The 20080-nt window shown below is 44.4% G+C and overlaps 1 protein-coding gene across 2 annotated transcripts in view; it reads left to right on the forward strand.

Annotated features, from left to right (window-relative positions):
- COL28A1 (collagen type XXVIII alpha 1 chain) overlaps nt 1-20080 on the forward strand; it is a 204782-nt gene that overhangs the window by 147142 nt on the left and 37560 nt on the right. The gene's annotated exons all lie outside the window — the stretch shown is intronic.

Below are 20080 nucleotides of genomic sequence, written 5' to 3' on the forward strand. Positions count from 1 at the left end.
GCTGGACTTAACGAGGAGTGACAGCAGGATCTGGGCTGCGTGAGAAGCCTTTGGGTGGGGCTGCAGTCATTGCACACTTGTTGCATACTGCAAGGCTTATCGCCTTCCTTCCGGTCAGCTTCGTGACAGACATACTTTTCTGAAGTTCAAAGCTCTGTGACAAATTGATGAGGAGGAGTCTAGTAATCTGAGCTGATTTTTATTGTTCTTGGAAACTTCTTAACAACTTCAGATTGTTGACTTTTCATGACTATCCTTCTTTTCCTTGTCCAGCTGCAAATAAGAAGTGAGGGCAAATGAAGTCAATTACCTGTTTAGGGTCACTCAGAGAATCTGGAACACAATGGAGCTTATACAGCTTTCTAAGTAGTTGTACATGGCAGACCATAAAAATAGACCCAGATCATCTTTCTTTCATCTTGTGAGAAATTCTTCAAAAGCAATTATTTAAAATTTTTTTAAAGTTTATTTATTTGAAAGAGCCAGAGAGAGAGAGTGAAAAAGACTTGAGAGAGTGAGGGAGAGAAAGAGACTCTTCCATCTGCTTGTTCACTCCCTGGCCGGCCGTGCCTGGACCAGTTCAAAACCAGGAACCAGGAGATTCATTTGGGTCTCCCACGTGGTTGCAGGGGCCCGAGCACTTGGGCCATCCTCTACTGCTTTCCCAGGTGGGTTATCAGGGAGCTAGATGGGAAGTGGAGTAACTGGAACTTGAACCAGTGTCCGTATGGGATGCTGGCATTGCAGGTGTTGGTTTTACCTGCTCTGCCACAGTGCTGGCCCCTCTAAAGCAACTCTTCAGAACTGCCCTTCCCCTCGTGGAGGTGGAAATTAGGGGCTCAGCTACAATGCAGGACCTGGAGCCCTACCTCCTTATCCAGTCATGAAGAAAGGTGACAGGAACAGAGCATTCTGCCTCTGAGACAGAGAGAGGGAATTAGGGCGAAAAAAGAGGAAGAGTGGGTTTTTTTTTGTTTTTTTTTTTAAAGTGAATTTTTAACTATGGAGTTTTTCCCTTCAGTAGCTGAGAAGTTACATATTACTTTTTCCTTCTTTTTTTTTTTAACAATGATCTCTACATTATAAGCTACCAAATTATTCTTTTTTATTTTTATTTGACAGAGTTATAGACAGACAGAGAGAAAGGTGTTCCTTCTGTTGGTTCACCCCCCAAATGGCCACTACAGCTGGCCCTGTGCTGATCTGAAGCCAGGAGCCAGGTGCTTCTTCCTGGTCTCCCATGCCAGGTGCAGGGCCCAAGCACCTGGGCCATCCTCCATTGCTTTCCCGGGCCACAGCAGAGAGCTGCACTGGAAGAGGAGCAACCGGGACTAGAACCTGGCACCCATATGGGATGCTGGCGCCGCAGGCAGAGGATTAACCAAGTGAGCCACGGCGCTGGCCCCATTTCCTTCTTCTTCTTCTTCTTCTTTTTTTTTAGTATTTATTCTTTTTAAATTTTTTATTTTATTTGAGAGAAAGTGGGAGAGAGAGGGGGGGTGGGGAGGACGCACTCCATCTACTGCTTCACTCCCTAATGTCCCCCACAGCTGGCCAGACCAGAACTGGGATCCAGGAAGTGAATCCTGGGCTCCCACATGGGTGGCAGGCGTCCAAGTACTTCATCCAACACCACTGCCCTCAGTGACTGCGTCAACAGGAACCTGGAATTGGGAGCAAAGGTGGCAGACACTCCAGTGTGGGACGTGGGCATCCTTAGTAGCATCTTAACCACTGGACCAGATGCCAATCCTTCATTCTGAGCACTAAATTAAAGTCATTACATTGACCGTACCAACTTTCTGGTTGCACAATAATTCAGAACATTTTAATTCCATTTACTCACCCTGGTGCTATTTTGATATTTTAATCAATTTTTTTAAATTTTTTAAATTTTTTGACAGGCAGAGTGGACAGTGAGAGAGACAGAGAGAAAGGTCTTCCTTTTTGCCGTTGGTTCACCCTCCAATGGCCGCCGCACTGCGTTGATCCAATGGCAGGAGCCAGGTGCTTCTCCTGGTCTCCCATGGGGTGCAGAGCCCAAGCACCTGGGCCATCCTCCACTGCACTCCCTGGCCACAGCAGAGAGCTGGCCTGGAAGAGGGGCAACCGGGACAGAATCTGGTGCCCTGACCAGGACTAGAACCCAGTATGCCGGCGCCACAAGGCGGAGAATTAGCCCAGTGAGCCGCGGCGCCGGCTGACATTTTAATCAATTTTAGACCCCTCAAGTTTTTATTTTTTATGCAGTCACTGTATAATTAGATTTATCCATTTTCTGATTCCTTCTTATTAATCCATCTTGCATCTCAGATTAGAACCACTCTCCTTTCTTGTGCAACTGCGTTCTTTAGAATATTTCTTGGTGGAGGTTTACAACAGCAATTTCTCTCCATTTCTGTTTTCTCAATATCTTCTTAAAATGTATTTTTTATGAGAATAGAATTCTAGATGCACAGTTTTTCCTTAGTGCATAGAATGCTTTCTTGTCATTGGCCTCCCTTATTGCTCTTGGGAAGTCTCCTGAAGATCTATTCCTCTCATTAATAATTTATTCGTTTCCAAGGGTGTTTGAAGATCTCTCTCTCTCACTCCCTTTCTATTGTTTCTGTTTTTTTTTTTTCAGTCTTATGTGTTTAGGTACAGATTTCTTTTTATTTTTACTGCTTAAGATTCATTTGAATTACTGATTCTGTAGACTAACTTCTAGCATTTCTGAAGAATTCTCTGCCTTTTAAAAATTTTTTTATTTTTATTTTTTCCTCAGAAACTTTTTATTTAAGGAATACAAATTTCTTGCATTTCATAATTACAACTTTAAGAACAAGTGATTCTTCCCACTGTACCCACCCTCCCACCCCTCTTCCTCCTCCCTCTCCTATTCCTGTTCTTAATTTTTACTAAGATCTATTTTCAATTAACTTTTTTAAAAAATTTATTTATTTATTTTTTTGACAGGCAGAGTGGACAGTGAGAGAGAGAGATAGAGAGAAAGGTCTTCCTTTTTGCCGTTGGTTCACCTTCCAATGGCCGTCGCGGCCGGCGCGCTGCGACCGGTGCACTGCGCTGATCCGATGGCAGGAGCCAGGTGCTTCTCCTGGTCTCCCATGGGGTGCAGAGCCCAAGAACTTGGGCCATCCTCCACTGCACTCCTGGGCCATAGCAGAGAGCTGGCCTGGAAGAGGGGCAACCGGGACAGGATCGGTGCCCCGACCGGGACTAGAACCTGGTGTGCCGGCGCCGCAAGGCGGAGGATTAGCCATACACATATGATTAAATGTATGTTAAGTAAAGAGTTCAACAAATAGTATGAAAAGAAGTCATTGCTCTCAAAGTGTCAATTTCACTTCTGTAGATTGCCTTATAGGTGCTCTATTAGCTAGCACAGGTCAGGGAGAACATATGGTATTTGTCCCTTTGACACTGGCTTATTTCACTAAGTATTATTTCCAGTTTCATCCATTTTATTGCAAATGACTGCATTTTTTTTTTACCACTGTGTAGTATTCCAAGGTGTACATAATCCATAATTTCTTTGTCTAGTCTTCAGTTGACGGGCATTTGGGTTGATTCCATATCTTAACTACTGTGAATTGAGCTATAATGAACATGGGGGTACAGATAACTTTTTATATGCTGATTTCATTCCCCTTGGGTTAATTCCCAGGAGTAGGATGGCTGGGTCATATGGTAGGTCTTTATTCAGATTTCTGAGGTATCTTCATACTATCTTCCATAGTGGTTTTACCAGTTTACATTCCTACCAACAGTGGATTAGTGTATCTTTTCCCCCACATCCTCGCCAACATTTGTTGTTTGTTGGTTTCTGTATGAAATTCTAATGGGGGTGAAATGAAACCTTATTGTGGTTTTGATTTGCATTTCCTTGATGGCTAGTGATCCTGAGCATTTTTCATGTGTCTGATGGTCGTTTGAATTTTCTCTTTTGAAAAATGCCTGTTTAAGTCATTTGCCCATTTCTTAACTGGGTTGTTTGTTTAGTTGTTGTTTGAGTTTCTTGATCTCTTTATATATTCTGGTGATTAATCCTTTATCAGTTGCATAGTTTGCAAATAATTTCTCCCATTCTGTGGGCTGCCTTTTCACTTTACTGAGTGTTTCTTTTGCAGTACAGAAGCTTCTCAATTCAATGTAAAATCATTTGTCAATTTTGGCTTTGATTGCCTGTGCCTCTGGGGTCTTTTCTAAGAACTCTGCCTTATCTTTTCAAAGTTGCTTCTGACTTAGTCTCCCAATCCATCTTTCTGCATCTCTGATTGGTTAGACCTTTTCATCCTTTTCTTTCTACATATATATCCTTTCATATTTTCCATCTTACATTTCTGAACCACATTATGATTCTTATTTCTCTAGTCTACTTTCCAGTTCACTAGATCTTTCTTCAGCTGTATCAAATCAGTTATTTAACCAGTCCACTGAACTTTTAGCCTCACTACATTTTTTAAAAATATTTATTTATCTGAAAGTCAGAGTTACACAGTGAGAGGAAGAGACAGACATAGAGATAAAGATTATTCATCTGCTAGTTCACTCCCCAAATGGCTGCAATGGTGGGGGCAAGCCAGGATGAAGCCAGGAGCCAGTAGCTTCTCCCAGGTCTTCCACATGGATGCAGGGCCCAAGCACTTTGGTCATCATCTGCTATGTTCCCAGACACATTAGCAGGGAGCTGGATCAGAAGTGGAGCAGCCGGATCTCAAACCAGCACCCATATGGGATGCCAGCTCTGTGTGCACTGGCTTTACCACTATGCTAGAGTGCCAGCAACTTCACTACATTTTCTATTCCCAGAAATTCTATTTGAATTTTAATATCTACATAGTCATTCTGTATAAAAGCAGAGCATGGTTTTAGAAAATGGACTGAAGCCATATCACTTCCTTTCTTCAAATCTTCTAAAGTTTCCTTGTCATAAAAGGAAAGAAGGCAAGACACTGCAAAGCTGTTGATCTGAATGCTGTGCACCTCCATGACTTTATCTTGTGCATCTGTTTATCTCACTAAGTATAAGCAATGCACATTGTGCACATTGGCTTTTGTCTTTTTTTTTTTTCCACAAAGTTCTCTCCATCAGTGGGGCCTGTGTGCACTGTGGTGTCTTCTGCCTTGTCATTTCACATGGCTGGCTCCTTGTCTTTATGTAAGTCATAGCTCAGATGTCATCTCCTTAGACCGTCCCTGTCTGTACTTTTGTGTCCTTTGTCCCAGCCATTGTATTATCCTGTCTTATTGTTGTCCTAGCACTAGCACTATCAGAAACTGTTTTTTCTTTGTTTACTTCTTACCTGTCTTCTCCAAGTTAGTGGAAACTCTTTTAAGGGACTCATTTATTTCATCTGTCTCTAATTCCCTAGGACCTGGCATAGTATCTGGAATCCAGTAAAAGCTTTGTATTTGTTCAAAGAGCAGAGTAATGAAAACTTCTTACATGGTGGGTGATGGAGGTTGCCTGGTTAGTGACTGCAACCAACAACTGTACTATTCATAAAGTGATTCATCCGGGGCCAAGGGCCATTTAAATATTTCTCATTTATGGTTCATACAAAATTATCAGCTTAAAAATTAGCCTGCTGTAGATGTATTGAATTTTGAGCCCTGCCTGCCTCTGCAGGCCCAGGGCAAATGACTCTGCACAGGCCTTCGATGGCCTGTGGGCCAGGCGCTCCTTTAATTCAGTCAGTAATTATTGAATTCTGTCACTAATGTGCACCCTAGACCTGTGAAGTGATGAATGCTTTTCTAATGATAGTGGAATTACTTTACTCTTAGTTTGGTATATTTAGTTGTTCTAACCGGTAGCCATTTGCTTAAAAGAGCTAAAGTTGGCTTTCCGGAATGTGATTCTACAATGCAATGTGATCACAATGAATGCAACAGAAGTGAATGTATTTTTTTTTTAAGATTTATTTATTTATTTGAAAGGCAAAGTTACAGAGAGGCAGAGTCAGAGAGGTCTTCCATCTCTACTGGTTCACTCCCCAAATGGCTGCAAGGGCCAGAGCAGTGCCAATGTGAAGACAGGGGCCAGGAGCTTCTTTCTGGTCTCCCATGTGGGTGCAGGGGCCCAGGGACTTGGACCATCTTCCACTACTTTCCCAGGCCATAGCAGAGAGCTGGATTGGAAGTGGAACATCTGGGACTCGAACTGGTGCCCATATGGGATGCTGCCACAGCGGCTTTACCCTGCTATGCCACAGGGCCGGCCCCGAATGTATTTGTTGAATGTGAACATACCTAAGGTTATTTTCCTGTTTGTTCTTTTGTATGCTCAGTGGGTTTTGCCATGATAGGGTACATATTCAGTAAATTATTGATTAATTTAAGCTAGATCCTACTTTTAATGACTCATGTTATCTATATTTAATCTATTACTAATAGATTAAAATGCTAGGGTGGAGGAAACTTAATACATCCCTGCCTATCAGTAGATCAGCCAAACATTATGCAGGTTGTTATACTTTCTACATCCTCTTAGATTAATAAATTAGAAATAAGTGATATACCTGGTGCTATCCAGCTGCTACATTTTTGACAACTTTGCAGTTTCTACCAGGGACTTTAAGCCTTGGGAATAAACAAATTTTCCTGTCAATTTGTATTTATAGAGACGATATTTAGACTTGTGCTAACACATCCACTACAATTTCTTTTTGTTGGCATAAGGACAGAGAGCTTTTATAGGACTTTTTTTTAGCATTTGCAATCATGCCTTTAAATGGTGCCTCTTAAATTTCAAAGCAGAAAATAGGTTTTTAATCCATGATGATATGAGTTTTCTGAAGGCTCTCCAAGTGGTTCCTGTTGAGTTAGAAAAATGAAATTTGATGAGTTAATAGTGTCCTTTGTGATCATCATGCCAGTTTTACAAAGAAATTAATTGTCCACAGACCACAGTCTTAAATTACATTACTGTGGTGATTTTTGTAAAGTAAACCATCATATTTGCTGTGCTTGCCTGCTATGTCTATACCTCAGTATAGTGTACACATGCTCTTTGCCAGTCTTATGAGATGAATAATGTTAATATGCCCTTTAAAATATGAGTAAAATCTGCTTTTGTTTTGCACTCAAGGAAAATAAGTTTATATACAAGTTTTAAAATCAGATCTTCTTTTCAGCTTAAAATAGAGGATACTGACTCCATTAGTCAGCCCTAGGTCAGCAATTCTGTCATCAAATGCTTATTGACCACATGTTAATACACAAGGCTGTGTTCTAGGTCTTGGGATACAGCATAAGTGAAAGAAACAAGGATTTCTGACTTCATGGAAATTATGTTCTATTGGCAATAAACATAATGACATCCAGAAGTTATATAGTGGGGCAGGCATTTGGCACAGCAGTTACATGGCCACTTGGTACTCCCACATGCCTTATCAGAGTGCCTGAGTTAGCTCCTAGCTTCCTCTAAAGCACAGCCTGGGAAGCAACAGGTGACAGCTCAAGTGCCTGGGTCCATGCCACTCACATAGGAGACCCGGATTGAGTTCCGGGCTGCTGGCTTCAGCCTGGCCAAGCCCTGGCTATGGTAGGTATTTGACAGTGAACCAGCAGATGGAAGACCTCTCTCTGTCCATCTCTGTCTCTCTGCCTTTCATATAAAATGAAAATAAGTAAAACTATAAAAAGCAAGTGAGACAATGTATTGAAAGAGGAAAGAGGAATGGCAAAAGAAGCAGAGAGAAGGGAGAGGAGGGTGTGATGAAGTTTTAAGTTAGAGTCCTCGTGGGAGGGAAGCATCTGAGCACGGACCTGAAGGAGTGGCGCGAGGGAGCCTGCCTGTATCTGGGGGGAAGTGCATCCCAGGGAGAGAGTGTGGAACTAGTGCAAATGCTCCACGAAGAGCAGCAAGACCAGCAGGGCTGCAGATGAGGTCAGTGAGGGAACAGCAATGAGGGTGGATGAGGACCTGTAACCACGTGAACTTGGAGGGTGCTCAGCTGTCCCTCACAGTGATGAGCTGTTTGCGCGGCTTTGACCAACAGTGTGGTGTGGTCTGACTTTGCCTTTGAGACAGAGGCTGTAACCCCTGGGCTGGGAGAGGCTGTGACAGGGCCAGCAGTGTGCCCTAGGGCTATTGCAGGACTCCTGGACATTACAAATGTTGTGTTAAAGTCCAGTTCACAAATGTTAAACTTTTTAGGAAGTAAAGTTAATAGAAGGCATTCTACTATGACAAAGTTGGTGCTAGATATGTAAGTCCAATGGCAAATCTATCCACTGAATTTTTGACTATTGAGTCATACTGAATTGTATGAATTTTATATCTAGACTGTAGTGTAAAGGAAAACAGAAACTCTTAGCCATAGAAGCATCTTCTTATTACCTAGCTGGCAAGCACCAAGTAGAATCTGTCCTTTCTTTCTCTTTGCTGACTCTACGCTGATTCCAGGCTGAGGCACAGTAGGGGAGGCTACTAGCTTTCAAGCACACACATGACAGGAACAAGCGCGTGGCCTGAACTGCCTTCCTTGTCACAGCCCAGGAAGGAGCTATCAGTCGTCTCCTGGGCTCAACACTTCCTGGGATGACTTCTCCATAAACTGAACTTCATCCATAGTAAGAGGTGAGCATGAACGTTTAACCCAAAGCCCATTTTATAACATGAAACATCTTTACAGACTAATTCACAAAGAAAACAGGCCTGAAGCACTTTTAATGTGTGCCCGAAGAGGCCAGCTTCAGCATCCGCGAGGCTCGTGATCTGGCAGCCGTCTCAAGTCTTCACACTTGCAGTTCTCAGAGGTCAGCACACCACGAGTCCTCCGGTTCCCTGTGGAAGCCAGGCTGGCTGGTCCCAGGGCTTCTGCAGATGAGGCTCTGTCTTCTTGAAGAAATTCCCTTTGTGCGTACTTCAACAGGTTGATTCTTTTAAAAAAAAATTATTTATTTATTTATTTGAAAGTCAGAGTTACAGAGAGAAAAGGAGAAGCAGAGAGAGAGAGAGAGAGAGAGGTCTTCCATCTACTGGTTTACTCCCCAATTGGCCACAATGGCCAGAGTGGTGCTGATCTGAAGCCAGGAGCTTCTTCCATGTCTCCCTTGTGGGTGCAGGGGCCCAAGGACTTGGGCTATCCTCTACTGCTTTCCCAAGCCATAGCAGATAGCTGGATCGGGAGTGGAGCAGTCAGGTCTTGAGCCAGCACCCTCATGGGATACCGGCACAGCAGGCAGTGGCTTTACCCACTACGCGACAGTGCCAGTCCCAACAGGTTGACTCTTACTCATATATCAGGGCTCCTAGTAGGTAGCACTTTTTGAAGAAGCCACCCCTTGTCTCCGTAAGTCTGTGTTCCGAGGGTACACTGGGTAATCCCACTTCTCACACTATAAATTCTCGTTCTCTTGCCTAACCACCGGACCATGAGACAGTAGGTATCTTAGTTCCTGTTGCATACCAAGCACCTAACGTGAACCTGGTACTTAGTGGGTATCCGGTGAAGAAAATTTGAGTCTGATTTGTAGCTTCCCTTAACGTTTTTTTTAGAAAGACTCATTTATTTAAAAGGAAGAGTTACAGAGAGAGAGTTAGAGAGAGTTACAGAGAGAGAGAGAGAGAGAGAGAGATGTCTTCCATCCACTGGTTCACTCCCCAGATGGCTGTGCAATGGCTGGAGCTGAGCCAATCCGAAGCCAGGGGCCAGGAACTTCTTCTGGGTTTGCTGTGTGGGCGCAGGGGCCCAAGGACTTGGGCCATCTTCTACTGCTTTCCCAGGCCATAGCAGAGAGCTGGATCAGAAGTAGAGCAGTCAGGACTTGATTCAGCGCCCATATGGAATGCTGGCACTGCAGGGATGGCTTTACCTGCTACGCCATGGAGCCGGCCCCTTCCCTTAGCATTTTTAACCTTGCCAGTCTTCCAGAGCATTTATTTAACAAACTTTAACAAGTACCTACCGTGTTCTAGGCACTAAGTGCTGGGGATAGAAGTGACTATGACAACGAAAGTGCCTATGCGGATTAGATCTGACAGAGTCTCCATTTGCGTTCTCTTTTATCTATTAGGTTATAAAAGCTTAAAATGGGCAGTGGAAGAGACGAGAATAAGGACATGTGCATTGAGTCTTGGCCCTTTACCTTACAAAGGATAAAGTGGCCTTGTTTAGTGCTTTGACTTGATATTTATTTAACATCCTGATAGAATTAGTTGTGGTGTTTTCAGCTCCCAGTGAAAACTGGAATTCGACACAGTCTGACTCTCTAAGCATCTGAACAAAGCAGTTTTCTTCCTATCCGAGACATTTGCTGTCTGCATCCTCCCATATGCTTATTGACAACGGATCGCGTTTGTGATGAAAGTGTTCAGGAGAGGCTTAGAAGGTGAGGTTGGGAACTAGTGAGAATGACCCCTTGTTTCGCACTCTGTAATGAGCCACCTTCTGAGCCCTAGAGAACAGATACATACCACTGACCACTTCTCGTTGTGGAGGAGAACGACATTGCAACCAGCTTTATCAAGAGGAAGCAAAATGTTCTGTAGTTCAACCTTGCTATTTGATGATGAAATCATGAACTGGAACTAATTCTAATAATGTCAGCCAGTGTGCAAAATAAACAGTTTCCCAGAATGATAGCAGCTGTATTGATGGGAGATTTTCAAGTATGAATTAAAGGAACAAGGACTCAGGCCAGCACCTTACCCATTGTGAGAATCGCTTTATCACCTGCTTTGGCTTACTTTGTCAGAAACATTTCCTTATTGGATTTATTCTTTGTCCTTTATCACTTTGCATTGCTGGCCCTTGACATTCATTGCTGCAAGGTTAGGGCAGAAGACCAGGTCATGGGTGGGAGAAATGTGGGGAGTTCTGACTTAGAGATTTAAAGTAAGAACCCACGCCTGGAGGCAGATGCTGCTTGTGACACCCATATACCGTGTTGTAGTGCCTGTGACCAATTCCTAGCCTCGGTCCTGATTTCAGCTTCTTGCTAATGTGCACTCTGGGAGGCAAAAGTAATGGTTCAAATACTTGGGTCCTTGCCATGCACTCGAAAGAACTAGCATTTCCTAGCTCCTGACTTTGACTTGGGCCACCCGAGGGGCCATTGTAGGCATCTGGGGAGAGAAACAGAGGATTGGAGCTCTTTCTGTCTCTCTCTCTCTCTCTCTGCCTGGCAAATAAAACAGTTAGAAAAAGTTACTTTAGAAAAGAATCTGCCTGGCATGTTCAAGGAACATCTCTATCAGTTTAACTGGAATGCAGCGAACTCTGGGCAACAGGAGAAGCTCTGGAAGGGCTTTGCATGGAGGAGTGACCCGACGGTACTCATGTGAGGGAGCAAAGACAAAGAAGAGGTGAGATGAGAAGCTGCTGCCACAGTACAGGTGAGGGATGGTGCAGGCTTAGCTCAAGGCGGTAGTGGAGGACTTGGTAAGGGGTGACTGGATTCCAGATTGGACACGGGGCATAGCATAAGCCAAGGAGCCCAAGATGACTGAGATCTGGGGTCTGAGACACTAGAAGGGTGGAGCTGCCCTTTTCTGAGATGAGAGATGTTACAGGAAGAATGGGGATACAGAAGAGTAGGTGTAGAAAATTTAAAAAAATTAAATTTTGGTATATAAAGATAAACCTTCCAGTGGAGATGTTAAGTAGATATTTGGGGTTAAAATTCTAGAGCCTAGGGGGAAAGATCTGTACAAGAGGTAAAAAATAGATGCAACAATATATAGATCTCTTCAGGTTGGGCTTGAACATGTAGAAGAGCGAGTGTAGATAGAGAAGGGAAGAGATCAAGGTCTGGGCCCCAGGCGCTCCAGTATTTGGAAGTTTCTGTGATGAGGACCTAGCCGAGGAGGCTGACAGTGGAGTGGGGAGGACCAAGGTGCAGTGGTGGCCTGGAGCCAGGAGCAGCAGCCTCTCAGGGAGGACTGAGCTGATTGGGTGAGAACTGAAGCAGGATGGTTAGGTTTGACAGCATTGAAGTCATTGGAGACCTTGACAAGAGGGAGAGCTGTGTACACCCTCCCCCTCTGCCACACACACACACACACACACACACCCCAAGAGAAACAAATATGGAAAATCTTAATGATGGATGAACCTGGGTAAAGAGAATAGAGGAAGTATTTGTAGTATCCTTGCATTTCCCCCTGTAATTTGAACTTAACTTTTTAAGAAGTATTATATTTTAAAACAGTTGGATGGTAGTATATTTTTTGCATGTCCCCTACCTTAAATAACATTGGAGAGAATTTGCCATATTTTTTCACACTGTACTAATATTTCCATTTCATTGGGTTTTGAAAGGTTTATGCTGTACTTAATTTGGTAGATTTTTCTCCCTTAAATGGCTCTGCAATCTGCCTACTTGCAAATTTTTCTGCTGCTGCTAAGCCTTTGATGAGATGTGGTTTTCTACTTCACTTTGAGCATGAGTCTGAGCTTTCTAAACATTTGTGAACACAGTTTCATTATGCACATATTTGTGTCTTTCACTATTAAACCTCCCATCAGGCATTCTCATGCTTTGTCCTGGAAATAAACAAGGCACGGTAAAAACGTGAGTTAACCCAGGGACTGTGGCTTTGTGGGTCTTTTCATAGCTCCCTGTTTCTTGGCCTCAGCTATGCTCCCTACATGGGGGCCTCTGCGGTATAGCGAGGCCAACGACTTGACTGTCATCAGTCAAGTTTTGAGGAAAATCTCAGAGTGAGTCAGCCTTAGCCCCCTGAACCCTGGTCTGGGTTGTCAGGAATAGTTCTTGTGTCAGGTGGAAGCAATGGGAAGGAAAAACATGGTATATAGGTGAAGGAAGTTCAGGGCTGTCTACAGGAAGTGCTAACCACAGGACTTGAAAAATGCTACCTCTTTAATCCTTGTAAAGTATCCAAAAATGGGACTGAGGTCAGAACAATTTTCTGGGAGGGCTGTTGTTAGTCCTCTCTGTGCTATGCATTCCTGGTAGACAACCAGTTTATAGAATGTTAGCGTCTTTCAGTTGCTTTTTGACAGGTGGTAAAACCGTAAGAGCAATACAGAGGCATTGTGCCCTGTAGGTCACATCTCAAACACAAGAATGTAAAAGCACGACGTTTCCATTGTGGCCTTTTGATGTCCCTGACAGTGGTGCCTCAAGGATTTCTGCATGAAACAGGCCAGATCTAAGTGCCCAGATGGCTGGGAGCCTGACCCGGAAGTTGAGTTGGCCTTGCAGACCCTCTGCATGCGGTGGGCTGGAGGTCCCGGGGTGAGGTGTGAGGGCAGCCCACCCTTCGGCCTGCTGTTTGGTGCATCACCCAGCAGCCTACTGATGGCAAGCGGCTAAAGAATACGGGCAGAGCTGGCTGACTGTCACATTGGACCGTGTTTTGGGTATTTATATGATGAACCATGTGACACGTGAGCTGAACAGTTCCCCTCTTCCCAGGATCATCGGGTGATGATAAGTAGACATCATTTTTTACCAGCCTTCACACCTCAAAGAGTGACAGTTGAGACACTTCCGTCTTGACAGCTGGTGCTGCTACCTTCGGCTTACCTATAAAGCTGCCTGCTGTATTCTCTGTTCATCATTAAGTATACACCAGACTCTCGCCATGCATTTACTGCTGGCATTTCTGAAGTTTATGGTTACTGGGGCTAGTTAACTCTTAATTAGAATCTTCCCTCTGGCTACTTGCCCACATACTCATGGCTTGTGGACTTTGCACTATTTGAAATTTTTTAGTTTAGAGATTATGCATATTATTTGGCTTTTCTGTTCCCTTTTTTTAAGGTTTACTTTATTTATTTAAAAGAGTTACAGAGAGAGGTTGAGACAGAGAGAGAGGTCTTCCATCCGCTAGTTCACTCCCCAGATGGTCACAATGGACCGAGCTGCACTGATCCAAAGCCAGGAGTCAGGAGCTTCTTCCTGGTCTCCCACGTGGGTGCAGGGACCCAAGGACTGGGGTCATCTTCCACTGCTATCCCAGGCCATAACAGAGAACTGGATCAGAAGAGGAGCAGCTGGGTCTCGAACCGGCGCCCATATGGGATGCCAGTGCTTCAGGCCAGGGCGTTAACCTGCTGCGCCACAGCGCTGGCCCCTCTGTTTCTTTTTCTTTATGGCCCCTATTCCAGGGGATTTGGACAAGCACTAGCTTTAGGAAGAAGTAGTTAGTGGTTTGTGTGAGATAAGGTGCTGGAGTGGCCTGGGCCCCATCACTGGTTCAGAAACATTAATTCAGCCTTGGCATAGACATTAGGGGTACATAAGTGTCTAACAGAGGACCAGAAAGTATCAGTAAACTAGAAATAGATCTATGTAAATTGGGGTTAAGAAGAGACCAAAGAGGCTGCAGAAACAGAGCCAGGTTTGTGAAGGACCTTCATGGCCAGACTAGAGTCCCTCCTGAATCCTGCCATTCAGCAAGGTTGCCAATCTGCTCTCCCAGTGTCACCTAGGGACGTGTTGGAAATACAAGATCTGGGGCTCTACCTCTAACCAGTGAAGCCGTAACTCTGAGAGTACAGCCCAGTAGTCCCTGTTTCAATAGGCTCTGATGAACAGTATTCTGATGAGCATCAAAGTCTGAGAACCACTAACTGATGAAAAGGAATCCTGGGAGGGTTTGTTTGTTTTTAATTTTATTGAGATGTGATTCACATACCGTACAATTCACCCAGTAAAGAATCCATTTCAATAACTTTTAGCATTTTTCACAGAATTGCATACTTATCACTATAACCTAATTTTAGGACCTTTCCACTGGTCCTCAAGAAACCCTGCACCACTTGGTGGTCACTCCCTATCCCCTTCCCACTCAACCCCTAACTTGGCAGCCACTCATCTGTTTGTACTTTTTCTCATTAGCTTCGCCTATACTGGACATTCTTATAAAAAGAATCACACAATACGTGGTCTTTCATGACTAGCCTCTTTTGTATAATAATATGATCAAGGGTCACCCATAGTAGTATTAGGAGGTCATTCTTTATGGCCAAATAATATTCCACTGTATGGGTATACCACATTTGTTTATCCATTATGCCCATGGATGAGCATTGAGTTGTTTCTACTTTATGACTACTACAAATAGTGATGCTGAGAACTTGCGTGTGCCAGTGTGTGCGTGGACAGATGTTTTCCTTTATTTTGGATATATATTCTCTGGCAGGGTTTTAAGGATAAGCATGACCTGGTTAGCTAAGCACTGGGTGTTTAACCGCTTGGAGCCATTCTTAACCTCAGTCTCCTGCCTCCATACCCAACACATGGCCATTGCACTCCATCAGCAATGGCTCCCTTTCCAGGCGGTGGTGTGGAGGGAGCAGGTGGGCTGTGTAGTTATAGAGCTCCCCCAACCCTGGACTCTGATGGTCTCCTGTGGCATCTCCTCCTCCCAGCCTGCCTTTGAGGATCTGTAGTGTAGATGGATGGAACTGAAGGAAAGACCTGGATTGAGTAACTGTGGTGACAAGTTAGTCCACAGGTGATGGGGTGTGTACCAGGGCAAGTTTAGAAGAGTTAGGTGAGATGATTCTGCACCCCTTCCCCCAGCAACTCCTGGCCTTCTTCCATGCATCTCTGAATATATAGCAGAGGCAAAGCAATGCAGTAAATGGCCATCCCCTTGTTGTGAAATGTTGTCTTTCAGCATCGTTTTCTCCCTGGAAGGAAGCAAATCCCAGAAGAGCATCAATCTCTGGAGTCATTTCCCTGTAAAACCCTAAGCCACGCTGGACACTGCCCGTGGCCCCCTCATTTTAAATGTCGTAATTTTCACTGTGTGGTACTTGAAACAGAGGTGAGCCAAATTATCTCTTTTGACAATCCACTGCAAAGCATGCTCTGTTACGGTCTGATCTTCTACAGTGGTGGTGGTGGTGGGGGGGGAGGCGGTAGATGATGTATCTGTGTCCGTTTCCTGTGGTTGCTGTAACAATTTACTGCAAGTTCAGTCCGCTGGTTCAGAACAACTCGCATTGTCCTCACAGTTCTGGAGCCGGAAAGTCTGCCGTGGACCCTGCAGAGTCAGCAGGAAGGCGTTGGCAGGAAGTCCAGAGGCTCTCAGGGAGAACCCACTTCCTAGCCCTGCCTCTTCCAGGGTCTGGGGTCCCACTCCTTGTGTTCTTTCACTCGCGGTACCTTCCTCTGTCTGCAGCGTGGAGGGTTTACGTCTTGTCTCTCTGACTCAGCTTCACTCTGTTGCTGTCCTACGGCCCCTTCTCTTCTGCTGTGAAGTCTCCCTCGGCTTCCATCTTAGAAGAGTTCTTGGGGTGGAGGTAGAGGTTTGGCACTCTGCATCCCATGCCAGAGAACTTGGGTTTGAGTCCTGCCTCCTCTTTCTATTGCAGCTCCCTGCTAATGGCACAACCTGGGAGGCAGCAGGTGATGGCTCAAGTACTTGGGTCCCTGCCACCCAGAGGGAGACCTGGATTGAGTTCACACTTCCTGGCTTTGGCTTGCCAGCCTCAGCTGTTGTGGACATTGAGGAAGTGAACTAGTGGATGGGAGATTTCTCTGTCTTTCAAATAAAATTTAAATACGTGAATACATGTTGGACCTACCCAGATGATCCAGGATGCTCTCCTTATGTTGAAATTTTTCAGTTAATCATGCGGCAAAGGCTCTGTCCATAGAAACTAACACTCAGGTGTTCTGGGTTAGGCCCTAGATGTCCTTGGGGACCATTATTCAGTCCAGTCTAGCATTAAATCAGGACGACGGGGGCTTTACTGTTCTGGTTGCCTCTGGACCCATGCTTGTCTCTTAATGGACTGGCATATGGCGAAGAGAAGAGTAGTTTGGAGACCATACAACACTTCATGGAATGTTTCCATGCAGCAAACATACAGGGTTTGAATGTTGTGCTAGGAGGCCCCATTTCCTGCCACTGTGGAAGCAGCAGTGCCTGCCCGGGTCAATGATTTCTGCTGTCTTTGCTCCCTTGCAGCTCTGCTGAAATAGACTTGGAGCCAGCAGGATGCTTCCAGAGTGGGTCACAGTGGTTTTCTTACCTGCTGCATTCAGCTGCCCTGGAAGCCAGTGTAATAGATGCTGTTAGGAAAGTGGCCTTGGAGTTCTCTGATTCCGGGATCAGAGAACCTGGTTGGAACACTTCCTTTGGTGGACTCCCATAATCAATTCTCTGCTGGTACTTTTTCATGGATAACTACACTTCTATCTTTTCCACACTGATCCCCAAAGTTTATCATGAAATTTGCCTTGTGCTAACCTCAGAGGCACCTAGGCCCTTAGAGGATTCATGAGGCTAAGCAAGACAGAGTGTAGGATGCAGGGTCTCTAAGCAACTTCTGCCAGAAGATGGTCGGCGTCCATGTGTGTTCTCCCAAGTGCTGTGTGCCATGCAGGCCTCTGACGTCGGTGCCTCTGGTGGCAGGTGGAAAGACGATTTGCCTCCACTTCAGGAGCGGATGACAACTAGGACAGCAGGCTGTGAGCACCCAATGTGTTGTGAGATGCTTGCTACAAGACAGGTGCAGGCTGATGTGGGGGATATGGCTGGGATGAGGGTGGATCAGGAAAGGCTTCTTGGACAAAGAGGTGAGACCAGACACCAGAGTTAGTGATAAACCCTGTAGGGTCTCTATCTAAAAGTCATTGACATGGACAAGATTACTAGGGACAATACGAAGGAAAAGCAAGGGCCCTGACAGACAACTCTGTTAAGGGCTCAGGGAGCACCAAGAGAGGCATCAGAGAAATAAAAACCAAACTGAAACCAAACCTACAAACCACGAGAAACCCAGGTGGAGAACCAAGAGACTGCATGGGCAGATAGCAGGCAAAGAGCTTTCCACAGGAGACGTCCTTGTTCCTAGCGCAGTCACTGGCCCTGAAATCAACCCAGTATCTCTGTATTTGTCACTTGGGATGCAAGTATACTCAAATGCCTGTGAGACAGTCATGAGTTTTGCCAGGGGCAGGAGGGCAGGACAGGTTATGTGTGAAGTGAGTCCAGCTGATAAAGCACCCTAAGGCATGGTGCTTTTTTCACTTGGACCTCTCAAGGTATTTAAATACAGGATTAAAACTGAGCAATCTTATTATCAGAAAACAGAATGAAATTCTATGAATTGGATAGAAAATGGGGAGCACAGGTTCATGAAGCAATCCAACAGTTTAGTGAAGTGGCTTGACTTTTGTTGTGATTGTTTGTATGTACTCATTTGCCCCTTGTTCAATCACTTTATTATCTGCTAGTAGTAATAAACAGGAAAAAGGGAAGCACATGTTCAGTGTTTAAGAAAACTGGTCGGGGGCCGGCATTGTGGCCTAACCAGTAAAGCTACTACCTGCAGCGCCAGCAACCCATATCGTCACTGGTTCGAGTCCCGGTGGCTCCACTTCCAATCCAGCTCCTTGCTAATATACCTAGGATAGCAGTGGAAGATGGCCCAAGAGCTTTGGCCCTTGCACCCATGTGGGAGGCCTGGAAAAGGTTCTGGCTCCTGGCTTTGGCCTGGCCCACACCGGGCTATTGCGACCATTTGAGGAGTGAACCAGCAAATGGAAGATATCTCTCTCTCTCTCTCTCTCTCTCTCTCTCTCTCTCTCTCTCTTTCTCTCTCTTTGCCTGCCTCTACCTCTCTCTGCAACTCTGACTTTCAACTAAATGAATAAATCTTAAAAGAGGGAAACAGGAAATAGCAACTCCAAAATGAGGACATTTGGATCTAACTATTGTGAGCTCAGGTAGGTCAATTTGAGTATTTACAATTGGCTGGATTCTTTCTGATGATGGTCAGTGGCCTCTGTCAGTGAGAGCTACCTGCTTCTCCTAGACAACCTTGCGTCAGTTAAAACCAGTTTCAGACAGAATTCTACCATATGTTTAGCTATCCATTAACAAGCAGACACGAAAGCATGTACCGAAAAAGAAAAAAGTACCAAAAGATCAAAGATCCAATTCTACATCTTTTCAAGCACTTTAATGAGTGCTTTGCATAAAATGATCACTCTGAGGCAAATGCAGCAATAGTCTCAGGACAAATTAACCTTTAGTCAGCTCACGAGAAGGAATTCTGCGTTACGAGGTGAGGGTAGGAGGCACCTGTTTGGCACGGAGTTGTAGAACTAGGGTGCTGTACTAAAACTGTTTGGTTCATGGGCTCCTCAGACGCTTATGCCCCATTCGTACAAGCAGCAAGGTACCTGCACAATATTTTGAGCTACCATATGCTTGAGTACCCTTCCTTTCACCAAAAATAAATTATTTTTTCTTTTCCTTCTGGAGAAAATCCAGCTAATTGTAGTTGAAGTGCCTACTACATTTCTAGCCACCATATATCTTAAGTACTACTTACTTGGTCAAAGGGAAATTATTGCTTCTTTTCCCTCTGGAGCACGTGGACTGCTGATTACGATACAGTCATGCTTTGCGCAACAGTGGGGATGTATTCTGAGAAATGTGTCATTAGGTAATTTCATCAGTGTGCAAACATCGTAGTGTACACTTATACCAACCTGGACGGAACAGAGCAGTCACTTGACGTGGGCTCTTGATGCAGTTAAGAGTCATGGCAAACACAGAGTGTATGAGGTTCTTGCTGACAAAATACAGTGTATTGTTGAACAATAAACATTTTTTAAATAAGTAGAATGAGTACACTGTAAAACAATGATAAAGAGTATAGTGTAGAATGTACATAAAGCCGTAATGTGATTTATTATCATCATCTAGTATCATACACTGTACATTATTGTATATGCTCTACTTTTATATAATTAATAGCACAGTAGATATGTTTACGCCATTATCACCACAAACACACGAAAAATATGTTGTGTGATGACTTTCACATGGCTTCAATGTCACTCATTGATTGAAATTTTTCAACTCCATTATAAACTTAATGGACCACTGTTGTAAATACAGTCCATGTTGACCAAACAGCACATGACTGCATTTCAGCTGTTAACTCAGCACCCTTAGAGTGTAAATTAACTCGCATATACACATATTTGGGATATTCTCTAAGCAGAAGGATATGAAGGTAAATTACAGGCAGTCTAACAACTGTGTTACCTTTTTTGCACAAAGAAAGCAAAAGTCACTGTGGGAGGCGGAATAATGGCTCCCAAAGATGGCCACATGTCCTCATACCCA

This window comes from Lepus europaeus, chromosome 20, assembly GCF_033115175.1.
Source record: "Lepus europaeus isolate LE1 chromosome 20, mLepTim1.pri, whole genome shotgun sequence".
NCBI classification, from domain to species: Eukaryota; Metazoa; Chordata; class Mammalia; order Lagomorpha; family Leporidae; genus Lepus; species Lepus europaeus.